We start from the raw sequence: 16,753 nt of genomic DNA, 5'->3' as shown, positions 1-16,753 counted from the left end.
CTGTAAAATATGCCTCTCTGGCCTGAGGATTTTGTTTTGAGCTTGAGAAATGGCAGGCAAAGAAGCAACTATGGAAAGATGTCCTTTTGATCAGGAAATCTCTGTTCACCAGAAAGAAGACACCTTTACCCATTAAGCTCAAATGATGGAGAAGGCTTGGGCTTAAACCTGCATTTCATCTACACCTTTATCTTATTCTAGATTCTTTTCACTATCTTATCTTAACCAAGTCGTTCTCTCATGCTTTTCTTTATTATTATTTTTTTACTTCAACCAACTGCTATATTTAAGCTTGATGTTCATACTACTCCCCAGAGATGCTCTAGAGACTTACTCATAGATGTTATCTCCCACATATGTTACTGAACAGAATTCTGTCTTGCTCTGGTTAATCTGCCTATGTTACACAGAGCTCAGGATATACCCAGGAAAAAAATATGAGTCTTATTTTTTAGAGGAATATACTTAATAGTATGTGAATTTATAAGTGGCACTTAATTTGTGAAAAAATCACCTGCCTTTCTTTACAATCTCATTTACATCACGGCAGAATACATGGTAGGTATTCAAAAAATATTTCTTGGACTCCTCTTTGAGGACCCTCTCCAAATGGGGTCTGGTTACTTTCCTTTCACTTTGAAATAAACTTACTCTAGTTACCTTAAAGAAAAGATATGAAAATATCTGTTGAGGGAAAGTAATGAACCAGTCTTCTTGACAAAGATTATGCTAGGTGTCTTTGCTAAAGAAGGAGCTCTGGCCTGCCTATCAAATTCCTTATCTGAATCCTCGCTTCAGACAAAGATTCTCTCATCCCTGGAAAGTGGAAAACAGTGATTCTCACCTGGGGTAATCGCTGGCACCCTGATCAAAAAGTCAATATAAATGGATTCTACTACCAGCCAACCTACCATGATTCAATACTTTACCTCCCAGGACTAATGCTTTGTCACCTGTAAAATGTGAAGAAGCAGGCCTAGGTTGTTTTAGAAAGCTATAAATGATCACGTATGTCACATGTTAGTTCATTATTATTTTTTATCTTCTCTAGTGGTACAATTTCTGGTACCTCCAGCTACCTGACTTACTTTATATAAACATAAATTTAAGTACACCACTTTTCTGTTATAAACCCATCCAGACGTTTCTCTCAAGTCAGAATAAAATCTAAGCTCATCCTGGTTAAAATGCACCATCATGTGGCATCCCCTACCCTTCTAGCTGATAAACTACAATTGTTGACCAGCCAATCATACCTAGACTTCTCATTCAACCGCTGATATAGCATGCTTGCTCCAAACTCTTCCTTGGATGTATTCTGACCCTTCTCCATCAAATAGTCTCCCCTCAGAAATTCAGAATATTGGCTGTTTTGGGTAATTGGGGCCTGTCTCAGCGAGGCCTCCCCATCATGCAATGCCAGATATCTCCTTCCCTTGATGTCTATGTCCTTACACTGGCTTGTTGTTTTCCTGCCCTTTGGCCTGATGTGTGATGATATTGATCCGTGTATTCGTGGCTTCTGTTTCTATGGGTAGACTAAGTCCAATGAGGACAAAAATTGGCTCTTTTTCTTTTTCTGATTCCTAAATATCTAGAAAAGTGCCCAGCCCTGTGAAGCCACTTGATTTGCATATTGAAAACAGCAACCCCAAAATGTTGCTTTAGCGTTCACACCGACTGCCCCTGTGGTAAGGAAAGGTGTTGGGAGAAGCAGGTTGAAGAGCTTTCCCTGAGGCTCCCCTATCAACTGAAAGACCACACCCCAGTGGGGAGCACACTTTCCAATCTTCTCACTGAAATGTCGTTAAGCAAGGAAGATTACACTTGTATCGTAGAGGAAACTGAAAATAAAACAGCACCCCTAGAACCAGAGGGACTTTGCCCCAGTGCACTGTCTGTTCTCTGGGCACACTGCCACCCTTAAATTGGTCCTTGAAAACGGCTGAAGGTCCCCCTCCTCCACAGTCATTGCTCCCCTATGGAAGGAGAAGCTCAACTATCTGGACCTTCCTCGGGTTTCATATTTTGTAGGATTCCCATGAATATACGTATGCTAATAAATGCATTTATATTTGCATATAATACTTACATATGTATATGGAAACACATGTATAATTCCATTGCTCTTTGCATTCTGTTCTCCAAGGACCATTTTTAGATGATACACACGTTGGCGAAATCTGGTAGAAATAGGGAAGAAGTACATTCCTGAAGGCCTTTTGGTCTCAGAATGATTCCTTTTGTGAGATAACTGTGTGTTTCTTCAAGATTGCTCATTGGAACTTCAGTCTCTAAATGTTAGCTGTTGTCATGTGACCTATGAATTTGCCAGTGGGTCTTAGGGCCCCTCTTGTCCTTGTAGGAACTCCTCTGGTTATTAGCAATCAAAGTGCTCACTTAGAGTTCAGGGGGATATAGGGATACAAAGGGAGTCTTGTAGCCTTTTACAAGAAAAGTTTAATTTTATGAAAAAGCCACCTTCCTTCCTTCTCTCTCTTTCCGTTCCTCTTTCGAATCTTCCTCCTTTTCATCCTCCCTTCCTTCCCTCTTTCTTTATGAAAAAACAAGACATAAATTCTCCAGAATTTTAAACTCCTATGCTGAAAACATAATAAAAATAAAGGCAATCTATTCTGACCAAATTTGAGTCATGAAACAGAAAAATTGTCTTCACATCTTTACTATTAAGGAATGATGGGTTTTTGTTCAAGAGCTACAAATTACAAATAAATTTAAAATGGTGCTTGGTAAATACACTGAGCCATAAATTTCCTGATGCTTCAGAGAATGTTGAATTTGGGATATATCATCGTTGAACAATAGACTACCTAATCAGATAACTTGTTAATTAGAAAAAAGATGGGCTTTTTTCTGATTCTCACAAGAAGGCTTAGATGTTCATGCTTGTACTTGACCATTATAGAGGCCTACTTAGATAAAAACTGGAATACTAAGTCATTTCCCCAAAATATTGTTGTCACCTGATTGGGAGCATGTGACTACTTCCCTCTATCATCAATTTCCCCTCTACTGAAGCCTCTGTCTTTTTCCTCTGCCTTCAAAGTGAGAAAGAAGAATGCATTCCATTTCCTGCACATGCAAAATAGAATATTCTTTCCAGATTCAGGGTGATCAATTCTCTTTGACAATTACAGAGATTACTACAATGGGAAACATAAAAAATCTGGGGACCCACTGAAGCTTAATGCCTCTCCATATTTACTATGGCCTCCTCTTTGAAATCTACATTCTTGCCTTAATTCATAGCTAATAGAGGTCAGAGTCAGGGTTAATAGCTTGCAGCTAGCTACTCATTAAGTCATTCACTGATCATTAAAATACCCTGAAAGAGCTTGTGTTGAAGTTTTAACAGCAGCAATATATAGAGACTTGCTGTTCCTAAATACTAATAATGTTCTTTTATGACAATGAGGAAGTGTTTGCATCCAACAACTAACATTAATCTTGATTACCACTTCTGGTCCCTAGAAGTGAATTTAAAACAGAATTTTTAAAGAAAACTTTCACATGGATGGGACTTCATTATCAGAACACCCATAGTCTTCAGAACTCAAGAGTGAGATTTGAGGGATCCCTCCATCTTCTGAGTGCTCACAGAATCTTCTATGGGAAGCTACCCTGGCATCAGTAGATTCCTCTGATCCACCAATGAATGTCTACCCAACTCATTGCCCACCACATGGAGGACCAAGATGGCCTGGTGCCAGCAGGAATGATGAATAAACCTACCCCTTACCTGAATACCACGTGCATGGTGCTGTTCTTACTCGGCCACCTCTTTTTAAAAACCTAACAATACCCAACTCATTAATTGAGACTCTATGACCAAATGGCCCCAGAATGGGCCAGACACAATGCTGTGGAATCCATACTTCAGCCATTTGGACAAAAGTAATCACTGGTGCCCTGCATTTTGTTTATACATTTTTCTGATTTGGGGAGGGGAAGGGAAATAACAAAATGCTGAAATAAGGATACAGGTTGACCCATTGGAACAATGAGATGTACAAGATACTACATTGAAAACGAACTTTACAACTTGGTGTGGGGGGAGGGAGGAGTTGGGGAAGTGGGGAGAGAAGGGATGGTAGGAGAAAAACAAAGGAGGGGGTAACAATGCTCCATAGGAAATGTACTCATTACCTTACTCATATAACTGTAACCCCTCTGTACAGTGTCTTTACAATAAAAAATATATATAATCACATAGGGTCTATATGCAGCACCAAGAAAGGATCTCAAACCACATTGCAAACAATGTATATGTATAGTGACTTGTATAAACAAAGATATAAAATAATGCTGTAGACTGTCTCTTAACATATACTTATTTTTAAAGACATTTACAATTTGGGAGGGAGATGGGAACAATGTAGGAGTCAGAGTGTCAATGGTAGAGCACTAAACAAGTTATTACAACATTCTAAAGTAATCCAACACAGCATCATGAGTTTCTTGCCAAAAATAAATAATCCAAATCTAATCATAATGAAAGAAGAAAACCTCAAACTGGGAGGCATGTTACAAATTGAGAAGACATTTTTCTACTAACACATCCAGGTCATGAAGCAGGACCATTATCTAGCTAGATACCTTTTGCCAAACATCCTGTGCTGCCGTTGTCTTAAGAGTTAGGACTGGCCCAGGTGCAGGGTAACTGTGGGTACAGCAGCCCACAATCCCCTGAAACAACCTCCACAGGAACTCTCCCAAGGCGAAGCGTGAACCAGAAGCCTTGCCCATGGCTCATTTATAGCTTCAGTTTTATGGCTCTACCTCCTCTTGAACTGTCGTCTTGGGTCTTAGAACAACTTGTGAGGTACTATCCTTATTCCCTGAAAATATCAAAACATGAGAAAGCATGAGTAAGCACACTGTGTGAGAAGTGCCACAGACCAGACCATCATGGACCGCAGAAAGTGAAATACAGACCCTAGGCTACGTGAGTATGCTTGCAGACCACGGAGGAAATACGTGTGGAGGGCTGGGGAGTAGACTAAAGCTTCGGAGAAGAGTCTTTCAATTGAGAGACGTTAAACAGAGCTTAAAGTTCTCCTGGGGCTCTTGATATGATTTTAAAAGAAGAAGAAGAAATGTTCCCAAAGTACTATCTAATAGATGTATTAAATGATTCTGTTTAATGATTCAGCATAAATGTTAAAGGTTGTAGCAGCCATCTCAAGCTAAAGATAAGACAAGAAATGTAGATTTTTATTAGTATAAAAACACTTCTCCCAAAATGCTTATATGTGTGCCTACACAGACACTATATTTCTATACAATACTCATGGAGTATTCCTCACTACTCTCTGAGTAGTAAGATTGATGATAAGAGCGATGAGACCCCCTAAAAAAAGAACGGAAGCAGAGTGATTGATCTCGTTTGCATTTTGTAAAGAAGGAGAAAGCGAAGGGCGATGGAGCAGATGGAGGCATGGGCCATGCGGATGGAGGCGGTGGGCAGCTGACGTTGCTCATGGGAGGCTTGAAAGCACTTGGGCGACCACACTGGCTCCGACAAGAGATTTGGATTAAAGAAACATGTGAAAGGTCTAATCGGCAGGGCTCGATGACTCAAAAAGAAACAACTAACTCAATAGCTAAATAAGAAAACAGAGGCTTTTGCTGGCCAGTTAAACTGTCCAGTGGCTTTCAGCTTATAAATATCACCTTCCCATCCCTCCCCTTTTCCTTGTATGTTTTATATCTATGTAACTCCATGATTTGAAGACAGTGATGATTTTAATTAACTATGTCATTTTCAAAATAAGAAACTGCTTATAAGAAAGTGCTGTTGATGGCAAAGAATTGGCTTTTCTCTTTTTTTTTTAAAATAACCCCTTCCATTTTCTAGCATTTCCATGAAGAGTTCACTTTAAGTTGGTTTTGTCTTTGTAATCTAATTCTGACGTGTTAATCCCTTCCACAGGGCAAATAGACATAAATTCAGTGGTTCAAGCTCGCCAGTAACATTAAAAGGAAATCACTGAAGACAACTGTCTCACATGCATTTTTAAATATTGTTTAAAATCTAACAGTGTTAGGAAAATACCAAATTGTATTTCCTCACCATCCACAAATGTTACTATGTTCATTACATTTGGAAAACAAATGTCTCTAAAGGGTAACAGCCAACCATTTTGCAGTCGATGTCTTTACAAATGTCCTCACATTCTTCTGTAGAGATACATCAAGGCTAATGGATATACTCAAAGGTTAAATTCCAGGGCCTTAAACCAAGGTGGATTCCTGCTGGTTTCTAATTGCATGCCCATGGTTACCCTGGCTGGTTAGCAAACAATAGTAATGAAGCCAGTGGCAAAAGTTCAAATCCTTAGGCAGGCAATTTGTTTCTCTCTGCTTGTGGTGATGACTGTAATACTTATCCCAAGTCAGGAATTCAAAATGCGTGTCCATCATCCCAGTGCTGAAAGGGAGTACAAGTGGCTAAATTAGAGTCTGTCCTTTCTACTTAAAAAACAAATTGCAGATCACACGGGCAACTGATGGGAAGGGCGGGGTGATGTCACCTTCAAAATCAGAGTGGAATACTCCTCATATTACAACAAACAAAGCTCTTGCCAGCAGCAAGTCATAAATGTCATTAAGAATGATGATCTTAAATTAGATTCCCTATGAATAATTTCCTCATTTTTCATCTTGGACCAAGCAGCATTAAATTTACCATTAAGTAAAAACGATGCTTCACCTGCTTCCTCTTCCTGTCTCCCAAAATTGTTAGGAGGATGAATCAGACAGTGTCTGGGAGGCATGTTGAAATGATAAAATATTAATCCAAATTGTCCCCTTCTGGCTCAGCAGGGGAAGAGATATATTGAGTTTTCACAAAGCTAAAGCAACGACTGATGTTCAATTCAGCCTTGAACCACAGTTAATTCGGGGAGGGAAAAAAGAGAGAATCTGAATCCCTCTAGTGGGTGAAACAGTAGTAAGAGTAAGTTTGAATGATTAATTGGTGGTACAAGGCAGACAGCGACATCAGTAGTTCTGACATAACCGTTCTTCTATGTTCAGTTTAACAATATTCATTTTTGAATGGAATTCAGATGTTCTGCCCACGATGATACCTGTCTAGGAGATTCATTGTCTTTATTAACAACACGTCTCACCAGAGCACCGTCCCTCTGCAGTGCCTGCAAGCCATACTGGGCCCTCACGTAAGCAGGACAGGCAGAACTTCAAGGAGAGGGAAAAGCAAAGAGGACTGACCCAGGATTGAACTAGTGGTCCTCCTGTCTCAACAGAAGCACTGGGGTTACAGACATGAGCCTACCATTCCTAGCTTCAGATTAGCTTTAAACAGTGCCTCAAAACAACCCAACTCAGGCACATTTAAACATCAGAATGGTGATGTTTACAACACTATCAAGGAGTCCTATCTACTGTTTGCTCAGGGCACACTCTCTGAATAAACAAGCCTAAGAGATGCAGAGGTGCAGGGGTTATTTTGTAAGCCTAGAATTACATTTAAAAGGATTCAAAAGAAAAGGGAAAAACAAAACAAAAACTTAAACAACTTCTCTTTTTACAACCAAGGTTTAGCTGTTCATTTACCTGAGTGTGCATGATATTTGTTCTGACCCACGGGTGTAAAGTTGGTTTCTTTCCCTTCCTAAGGCTGGGCAAGGAGTGGGCATCAGGGACTTAGTTGGTGCTAGGCCTGATGAAATGTGCTTCTTCTTCCTCCATGAAATCACCTAATGCCGTGACCTCAGTTACTCTGAGGAGAGAAATAAGATTTTGCCTTTTGAAACCGATTGGGATCTGAAGCCTGAAATAAATATTCATACTTTATGTAGAAAAACACATTTCAACGGATTAGCGGTTTTAAGGGACACTGCCACGAAGCCAGAGTCATCAGATGAGTCACAATCCTCTGTTTTACACATCCCTCACTGTGAGGCAGCAGAAAATGGACCAACTCCAGAGACAATCAAAAAATAAGCATTGTACTCCGACGCTATTCCACACCGCCTCTCCATGCTCAGTCCTAGGAAGAAAAACATTGGTTTATGGGAAATGCATGCACTGTAGATCCTCCTGTGCGAGCTAAAAGGTAGGCTACAGGCGTCTAAAAAGCATCTTTTCTTCCAAAAGAAAAAAAGTTAAATCATGCTTTGACACTAAATAATCCCTGGATTTATTTCTCTAAAAGTCCTGTAACTACTAGTCTCAGGGGAAAGAAAAACTTCTTTCTATGTCAGGTATTATTGGCGCTGCTCTGCCGGACAATGCATTATTTGTATAACAGAGGTTTTGTTATTTACCCCTCATCCTGGCAAGCTAGCAATAAGATATTTTTATGAAACAAACCAAAAAGACCTTAATTGTATTTATTACGAAGAGGGCTGGTGGTATGGCTCAAGTGGTAGAGCACCTGTCTAACAAGCATGAGCATCTGAATTTAAATCTCAGTTTAGCAGAACACAGAAGTAAGATAGCTGGTCTGTAGGAACAAAAACACATTAGTCTTACTTTTAGGTTTGAGCATCAGTAATAAGATAGTTTTTCTAGGCTATACGAGAAATAAACCAAGAGTACTTTTCTTTCCATGTTTACAATGACAATGGTTTCTTTCTCTCCAAATAGCCAAAGCTGAAATATAGCGTGGTAAATATTTTCCTTGCTATAGGAAAACAACCTATAATTTTATTACTTTGTAATACATTATTTTCCTTGGTATAGGAAAACAACCTATAATTTTATTACTTTGTAATACAATTGGATATTGAGACTGATCAAGAAAAATGCTTTTCTTCACTATATGTGGAGGTAAATCAAGTAATGGAGTTCTCTTAAACACTAAATATCTATAATTCATGCTTTTCCTTTCTTCTTTCTACTTCCAGCCTTTCAACACAAAGGTTATTCTAAGAGTGGAGCCAGACCAAAGGAAACCCATGCAGCTTACAGATGAGGAGGAACAAGAAGAGGAGGAGGAGGAAGTTGGCTTAAATAAACCAGACAGATTTCATTGGATATAAAGAGAAATTCTTGATTTTATATAATAAGATGTCAAGATAGGAAAATTAGAGGTAATGAAGTATATATTCTTGAGGAATTTTCTGTAAAAGCTAAAAAAATTCTATCTGAGTTCCTTCATTCCATTGGTTCGTTCATTCATGCATGCTTTCATTCTTTTGATAGGAATGTCTGATTACCAAACAGCTGGCTACTTAAATATGTACACAGCACACTTCTCAGCCAAAAGGCAGGGATCATAAGCATGTGGTCTCTTCAGGATTCCAACATTTCTCAAATGTAATGAATATGAATATGGAGAAAATGGCTAAGAGAAGATCATACAGAGAAACGTTTTTCAAAGCAAAGACAGACTAATCCTGCTGCAGACTATCGCACAGCAGTTTTTGATGAGAAACATGTCTAAGAAATGAATGTAAGTCATTTTGTTTTATTTCAGAGGGGAAATGACCTCCAAGGGTAGTGAACTTTCCATCATCAAAGTCAGCAAAAAACTAGATGAACATCTGTAGCTTATAGTTGGTTTGTGCAGGATATCTCTAAAGGGTTCCTGATCTGAGAACTGAACAGTTGACCAACTTGTTGAGTAGTGAATTTTCTTGGACATATTCTAAAGGATAGATAATAAATCAGGGCTGTTGTTACATGTACATATGCAAACTGTGCATGTGCACACAGATGCACACACAACCCCAAAAGGAATAAACTGAATTCCAAAGCACTAGATTATATTTTTTTAATCGTAATGAGGCCAAGCACAGGTGGCTCACGCCTGTAATCCTAGCTACTCAGGAGGCTGAGATCTGAGAAACAAAGTTCAAAGCCAGCCTGGGGAAGGAAAGTCCATGAGACTTCTACTGCCAATGAACCACCAGAAAACCAGAAGTAGAGCTGTGGCTCAAAGTGGTAGAGCACTAGCCATGAGCAAAAAAAGCTTATGGACAGCGCCCAGGCCCTGAGTTCAAGCCCCACCAACCAACCAACCATCATCATCATCCTCATCATCATCATCATTGTGAGGAAACTGGAGGTGCACAAGCCACAGCTGATCAGAATAGGTTGGGCAAGGTCCTAGTAGCCTCTTGTTTGGCTGGTTGTTGTCCCTCACTGGCTGGAGTACTCGAGAGCCAGGCCAAGGAAACAGGCTGCAGGACCACTTTCAGGACATTGAACAGTGACTATTCCTATCTGGCTCTGAAACAGTCTTCTATTTTAAGCAGCAATGTTACCAAATGAAGGGACTATGTGTTGCCCCAGTCTTGGAAATATCCACTACTGTTAACACATATTTCTCCACGCCAACAACAGAAACAGTACGTTTGAAGAGAAGGGAAGGGAAGAGGTGGTCTATTTTAACATATCTATGCTCCTCGTTAATGCTGGGGGCCACAGCATCCACACATGGGGATAGAGAAGGCTGGGTCTGACAGCATGATAGGGAAGATCTGACTGACGCATCATATTCAAAGCGACGCTTCTGAGGCCACACTTCACACAACTGGGAAGCAAAGCACAACAGGAGTTTGTTTTGAGGCAAATGATGTTCATCTGTTTACCAGTTGACCACACTTTGGACAGTCAGGCTTATAGTACTTAGTGGCTAGGAAATAAGAGATCTTATCAGGGGTTAAAGAAAGCATAAATAGTTGAGGAGAAGTGCTAGTTTTCGAAGGAATAGCATCATTCCAAGCGTCACTGTCTACCTAAACAGTAACAAGAAAGGAGAAAGTTCCACTCAACAGAGTTGCTAGATGAGGCGGGAGCAGGAGTATGTGGGAATGAGAGGGTGCTGAGAATTTTCCGTGGCTATTACATCAAGGCCTTACTGCATGGCTGCCTCCAGCCCCGCCCATTCTGTTATCTATTCAAATTGCATCCAATATCTGCTACTTAGCCCTCTGCATGTGCTTGTGGAAGTCTGCAAGGTGCAACCATACTGTTGTGCTATTTAAAAATCAATTGGTTTTTCTAAAAGGAAATTATTATGCCATAGCCTTTTCTAAATCCAATTGCATAATTATCCACATAACAATAACTCCATCTATCTACGACATCATAGGGTCACACTTGCCTTTACTGTGCTGTTTGGTTTATTCATTTTTAAAAGACAAATGGGCTTATCGTTATTGTGCAATCATAATTAGTCCCCAAAGAAACAATAATTGCTGAAAATAGTATCCTTTCTTCCTTCCTTCACCTATGGTTCCACTGGGATGTCTAATTGGTAAGGCCAAGAGACAGAAGGTTCCAGCCCTCAGAACGCTGTTATCCTCAGCAGATCAGTAGCTCTGACCAGCCAAAAGAAAGAAGCTACCTGGAGCTGTGGAAAGGGCCAGGGGGAGTGCAGCCACCATATTTAATGCGTATCTGATGAGAGTAAGAAATTGATAGGTTGGAAGGGTTGAGAGAGAATGGTGAAAGGAAGTGGCATCAATCAAGATTCATTGTACTTAATAACAGATTTGTTGAATGATACAACTACTTAAAGATAATAAAACCATAATTTTTTTAAAAAGGAAGCCACTTGTAGCTATTCAGCTGGACCCAAAACAGCTGGAACCAGTCTTTCCAATCAAGAAAAAGCATTATTAAATCTATTTGGCCACATTTAGAGCTATGCTGCTCATCCACTCCATCAATATTAAAGCCAACTTTCTTTTTTATTCCCCATCTGTCTGTCTCTCCACCAGCTCCAAACTCTGAAGAGAAAGATGAGCATCAGTTCCCAGCATGCCATGTGCAGCTGTAACAGATGAAGCCTCAGAGCACCTCCTCTTCATCTGTGGCCACTGTGCTAAGCAGAAGTAGCAGGTCCTGACCCCTCTAGACTTTCCCTTTGTCTTCTGTGACTAATAGCACATATTTGCAGGCAGTTCCTAGGGGCACTCGTGGTGGCGAGGATCACAGACTAGAGTTTCTTCTATCTAAAGTTAATAACCACAGAGGGCTACTGATGTGGCTCACTGTGAAAGCCCTTGCCTAGCCTGTGTAAGGCCTGGGTTTTCATCCTCAGCACTGCAAAACAAAGAAAAACCTAAATAATGACATGAATAGCCTTAGAGAGTAGCAGCTTTTAATCCTGGATTTGTGTCACACCCTATTAAAGCAGTTCGTAACCTTTTTAAATCTGTTTTAGATTGATATTGTAAGGGCTGAGAAGGTGGCTCAGTGGTTAGAGTGCTTGCCTTGCACACATGAGGCCCTGGGTTCGATTCCTCAGCACCACATAAACAGAAAAAAAACAGAAGTGGCGCTGTGGCTCAAGTGGTAGAGCGCTTGCTTTGGGCTGAAGAGCTGAGGGACAGCGCCCAGATCTAGATTGATATTGTAAGTACGAAATTCATCCTGGAAGATCTACCTAAGCATGCATTCAAGAAATTTGGCAGCTAATTTTCTGGTTTCCTAAATTTCTTGAAATGATTGGTAACAACCCACTCAGCTTTCTCAAATCAGTGTATAATCCAATTGTCTCACCTCCAACTGGCCGCAGAGAACAGAAGGATCCTGAAGTCCTAGACAGGAGGAGAATACAGAACTCAGTAAAGCGCCCTCTATTTGCTTGATTGTTTATATATTTTACAGAACTTGGGATGGAACCCATGCCTGCACCTGCTGAACAAGTACACTATTCCTGAGCTACAGACACCTCCCCCCACCCCACCCCACCCCCCACACTTGAGAAATGTGCCTAGAACGATATCATTGACGCTTGGTATGTGCAAATCTCTTTAAGTCTTAAGATTATTAATATATTAATACTACTACTTCTGGAGCCATTGTCCTCTCCATATAAGGATAACTGATGTTGGATACTGTTTTCAAACAAAAAGAAGCCAAATGTGAATTATTTTTTTAAAAGATATACAAACCAGGCACCAGTAGCTCCTACCCGTAATCCTAGCTACTCAGGAGGCTGAGATATGAGGATTATGGCTCAAAGCCAGCTTGGGTAGGGAAAGTCTGTGAGACCCTTATCTCCCATTAACAACCAAAAGCTCAAAGTGGAGCTGTGGCTCAAGTGGTAGAGCACCAGCCTTGAGTAAAATAGCTAAGGAACTGTATCTTCAAGCCCCAGTACTGGCATAACACACACACACACACACACACACACACACACACACACACACACACACACACACACACACACACACACACACACACACACACACACACACACACTACTGTCAGGGCCCAGTAAGTACCAAGGAAATTGTAATTATCTGTCAATAGAAGAAAAAATTGCACTCTAAAAACCCAGACTGTTTGTATTTATTATAACTACACCTTTTATGTACATGTTTTGTTAAATGCAAATCAGTTTCAACCTCAAGACTCTGGGCTGATGGCCAAAGTGCTTTTGAGCCATATAGTTCAGGCATTAGTGTGGTTTAATTAACTCCAGGCACCTGACAAGAGCATTGGATCATCTTGTCACGTTTTTACCTCTTCTTGTTGACTTCCCTTTTGTCATAGCAATTAAATCCTGCCAGGCTTCCTACCAGCTGTTCTATGAACACAAAAGTTGGTCTTGAACTTGCAGGTTTCTTAGTTTTGTCTCTTGACATTGAGAAGCAGATTAATCTTTGTTGTGGGCTGTCCTGTATATTCTGGCCTGGTTCACTGTAACTGTGGCCTCCACACATTAAATGCCCATTGCCTCTCCTTTCTGTTTTTGATAACCAAAATGTGACCAGAGAGGAGACAAAAAAAAAAAAAAAAAAAAAAAAACAGCCTTTGGTTAAGTTAAAAACTTGATGGAATTTCCAGAAATCAAGAGACCAAATCAAATTTGAAACCAATAAAAGTACTAGAGAATTGAAAGACAGTAATAGGATTCTTTCCTCAGAATAGGAGTGTCAAAAGCACCCAGAATAGATGGCTGCCTGCTTTTCCCCCCTGGCTTTCCTTGACCCAAGAGGACTCTCAATATGCATTGGCTGGAAATTCTTCCTAATGACCCTCTAGCCTCTGTTGATTGTTTTACAACCATTCTTCTCGTGGTGTACTATGCCATCTTTTCTGGCTCTAATCTGTTTTGTAATAGAAGTAGCATGCGTTCACGGGGAATACCAAATTTATTACATTTAGACACATAATCAATGACTGGGTTTTCTTAATGAAAGGAAATGAGGTGACCAGGAAAGGGAATAGCTTAAGTAAATGTGCCAGGCGAACATCAATTTACTTGCTTAGTACAACTGTTAGCTCAGTGCTTCTAGAAAGTTCTTTTCCAAGTTGAGTAACTCAGAGATAGCCCTCCGGATGCCAACTGTTCATCCATGGAATGAGAATCTGGCCAAATGCAATACAGAGAATTGATTTTCCATGTACCTACCTCAAGAGTATCCTCATTCAAATTCCTCCATCTTGCTAATTTATGGCAGAGCTCCCTGCAGCTCCACAGCCAAGATGCAATAAGGCAGCTCCGTAAGAGCCACCAGGGAGTATTTATGAAACATGCAAAAGGAACAGTCCCTTTATTTCCTTTCCCTAGAGCCTTATTTCCACTCCAAGGTTTTCTCCATTTCTTCTAGTTCGAACAACTAAAAATTGGCTTGAAGAATAACTTGCCACTACAGGTTCCTCTCCAAGCAAAATGGTTTTCACTTTCACTTTTATGTTTCCCCAAGATGCATGTGATTCCTTTCCAATTCCAGAAATCCAAAGGAGCAAAATGCGCTCCTATTTTTCACCTACATTAATTAATTCTAAAAAATGAAATTTAAAAAATCATTTCTCTAATTCCGAAGCATCCAATTCAAAGTCATTGACAGGAACTCATCTACTACATTCATTAGAAACTCACCTTTCTCTCTCCTCCTCTCTTGTGATGCTGCCTTCCACAAATTTGGTGGTTGTTTCAGAGCATGCTGAACAGACACAATCAATACCTCATTAAGTTGTTTCAAATTGCTGAACTACAGCTGTTTCAGAGCCCAAGCATGAAATATAATTTCATCAATAGAAATCCAGGCTATGTCTACACAAAGACAAAACAATTGAGCAATTTAGTCAATTTTGTAAAGAAAAAAAAAAGCCAATCGCTTATTTGGTATTGGATAGGCCAAACAATTATGTGCCTGATATTTAGAAATCACTTATTTTGGTCACATGTACAGGCTATAGAACTGACCAAGGCCTATCATGATTTTCCTGCTCTGTTTCTTTAAGTTCTTTTAAGACTACATGTAGAAGATGCCTATTCTAGTCTTTAAATGCTGTTAAGAAAATTCCACTTGAGCATTAGCACATTCTTTTTCTGACTTAAGCCTGAGAATGAGCAATTATTAATCAGTGAAGACTGAACTTTTACTGTGAATAAAATTTCAAAAGATCCTAAGACATGGACCCCTCCTTCAAATAGCTCATGCTGTTTATGAGGAGCCAAGGCCCACATCCCTGGTGTAAAACAAAACTGTTGACACCTCAATGCAGAAGATGCAGCTCATTAGTAAAGCTTGGGGGTTGAAAGTGATGTTGGAGGAATTCGAACAGAAGCAGTCACGAAGGTCTTGTAACACTTTTTAAAAACTTGTTATTGGGGCTGGGAAGGTGGCTCAGTGATGGAGCGCTTGCCTTGCATGCATGAGGACCTGGGATCAATTCTTCAGCATCACATAAGCAGAAAAAGGCAGAAGTGGCACCGTGGCTCAAGCACCGTGGTAGAGCACTCGCCTTGAGCTGAAGAGATGAGGGACAGCGCCAAGGCCCAGAGTTCAACAACAACAACAACAAAACCTGTTATTGAACTAATTACTGTGAATAGTGAAAACAGCATATATTGAAGACCCATTATGCAGACAAAGAATAGACTGTGCCAATTTGGCAAATAAGAAAAGTAACATTTGGGTTGATTAATTAGTCCAACAAAGGTCGTGTGGCTAGAATTGAACTAAGAAGGACTGATTAATAGCCAGTGACACTAAAAGCAACAACAGCCCTGGTGGCCCATCTCTTTGCTTAAGAAGGGATGTGAAGACTAGCGTTTGGGAAGCTTCCTTGTGATAGTGGACAAAGACGTATATATCTATATGCCCATCTATACCTATATCTGTATCTGAACCTTGGCAGGAAGATTAAGTAATAACGAATAACATAACAAAACAATATAGGGATTTTCTTAAAAAATATATTGTATTTGCTAATAGCCAAAACACAAAATTAGCACAAAACTGACATAAGGTTTAAGTAGTAATGGACCTTAGTTTTCTATTGTCTCCGTTGATGCTTCTTAAAATATTGTTGTAATTGAGTTGGCACCTAAAAGGACAACTTTCACATTTTTGTTTGGAAATTAACGTAACTGTCTCTGCAGGAAAACAAGAAATTCCACATATCAAACAAAATAGCTCATGTCTCCCTATGGTATCTATTTACATAAGAGCCATGGTCCAAATGAGACAGCCATACCCCCTACAGTCCAGCGATTCCAAACCAGCATATACTGAAGCCACTTCTGATGCTCTGGACCACTTTGTTGGGTAGAAGCACATGCCAATTTGTGATGATCTCTCTACAGTCTCGGGTTGTTGGTCTCAGGGACCAGGAGTGGATGAGGAACTTGAGGAGGTAGAAGGGACCTGGTTAAGGTTATATGAGAGCTCCCAGAAGATGGCTAGTTTTGAGGGATGTGTGTATGTCAGGAATGTGAGTGTCTCTATGTATGGGTGTCTCTAACTGCTCACTAGAGTGTTATCCCCTCACTGTGGCTTTATACCAAAAATAA

The 16,753-nt window shown here is 40.1% G+C and overlaps 1 long non-coding RNA gene across 2 annotated transcripts; it reads right to left on the bottom strand.

The window, feature by feature from the left end:
- Window positions 1-2,098: 2,098 nt before the first annotated feature.
- On the bottom strand, window positions 2,099-15,106 carry LOC122120997. Of its 2 annotated transcripts, XR_006149851.1 has the most exons (5): window positions 14,834-15,106; window positions 12,502-12,539; window positions 7,600-7,765; window positions 4,618-4,859; window positions 2,099-2,183 (listed from the first exon to the last, which is right to left on the bottom strand). It is a non-coding gene; the product is annotated as an uncharacterized LOC122120997 (long non-coding RNA). The 2 variants fall into 2 exon arrangements; XR_006149850.1 differs by lacking the exon at window positions 2,099-2,183 and having other exon boundaries at window positions 4,268-4,859.
- Window positions 15,107-16,753: the final 1,647 nt, after the last annotated feature.

This window comes from Dipodomys spectabilis, unplaced genomic scaffold (genome assembly GCF_019054845.1).
Source record: "Dipodomys spectabilis isolate Male_0828 unplaced genomic scaffold, ASM1905484v1 ptg000179l, whole genome shotgun sequence".
Classification (NCBI taxonomy): domain Eukaryota; kingdom Metazoa; phylum Chordata; class Mammalia; order Rodentia; family Heteromyidae; genus Dipodomys; species Dipodomys spectabilis.
Note: the sequence above shows the minus strand (reverse complement) of the source record. Positions and strands in the feature narration are given on the sequence as shown.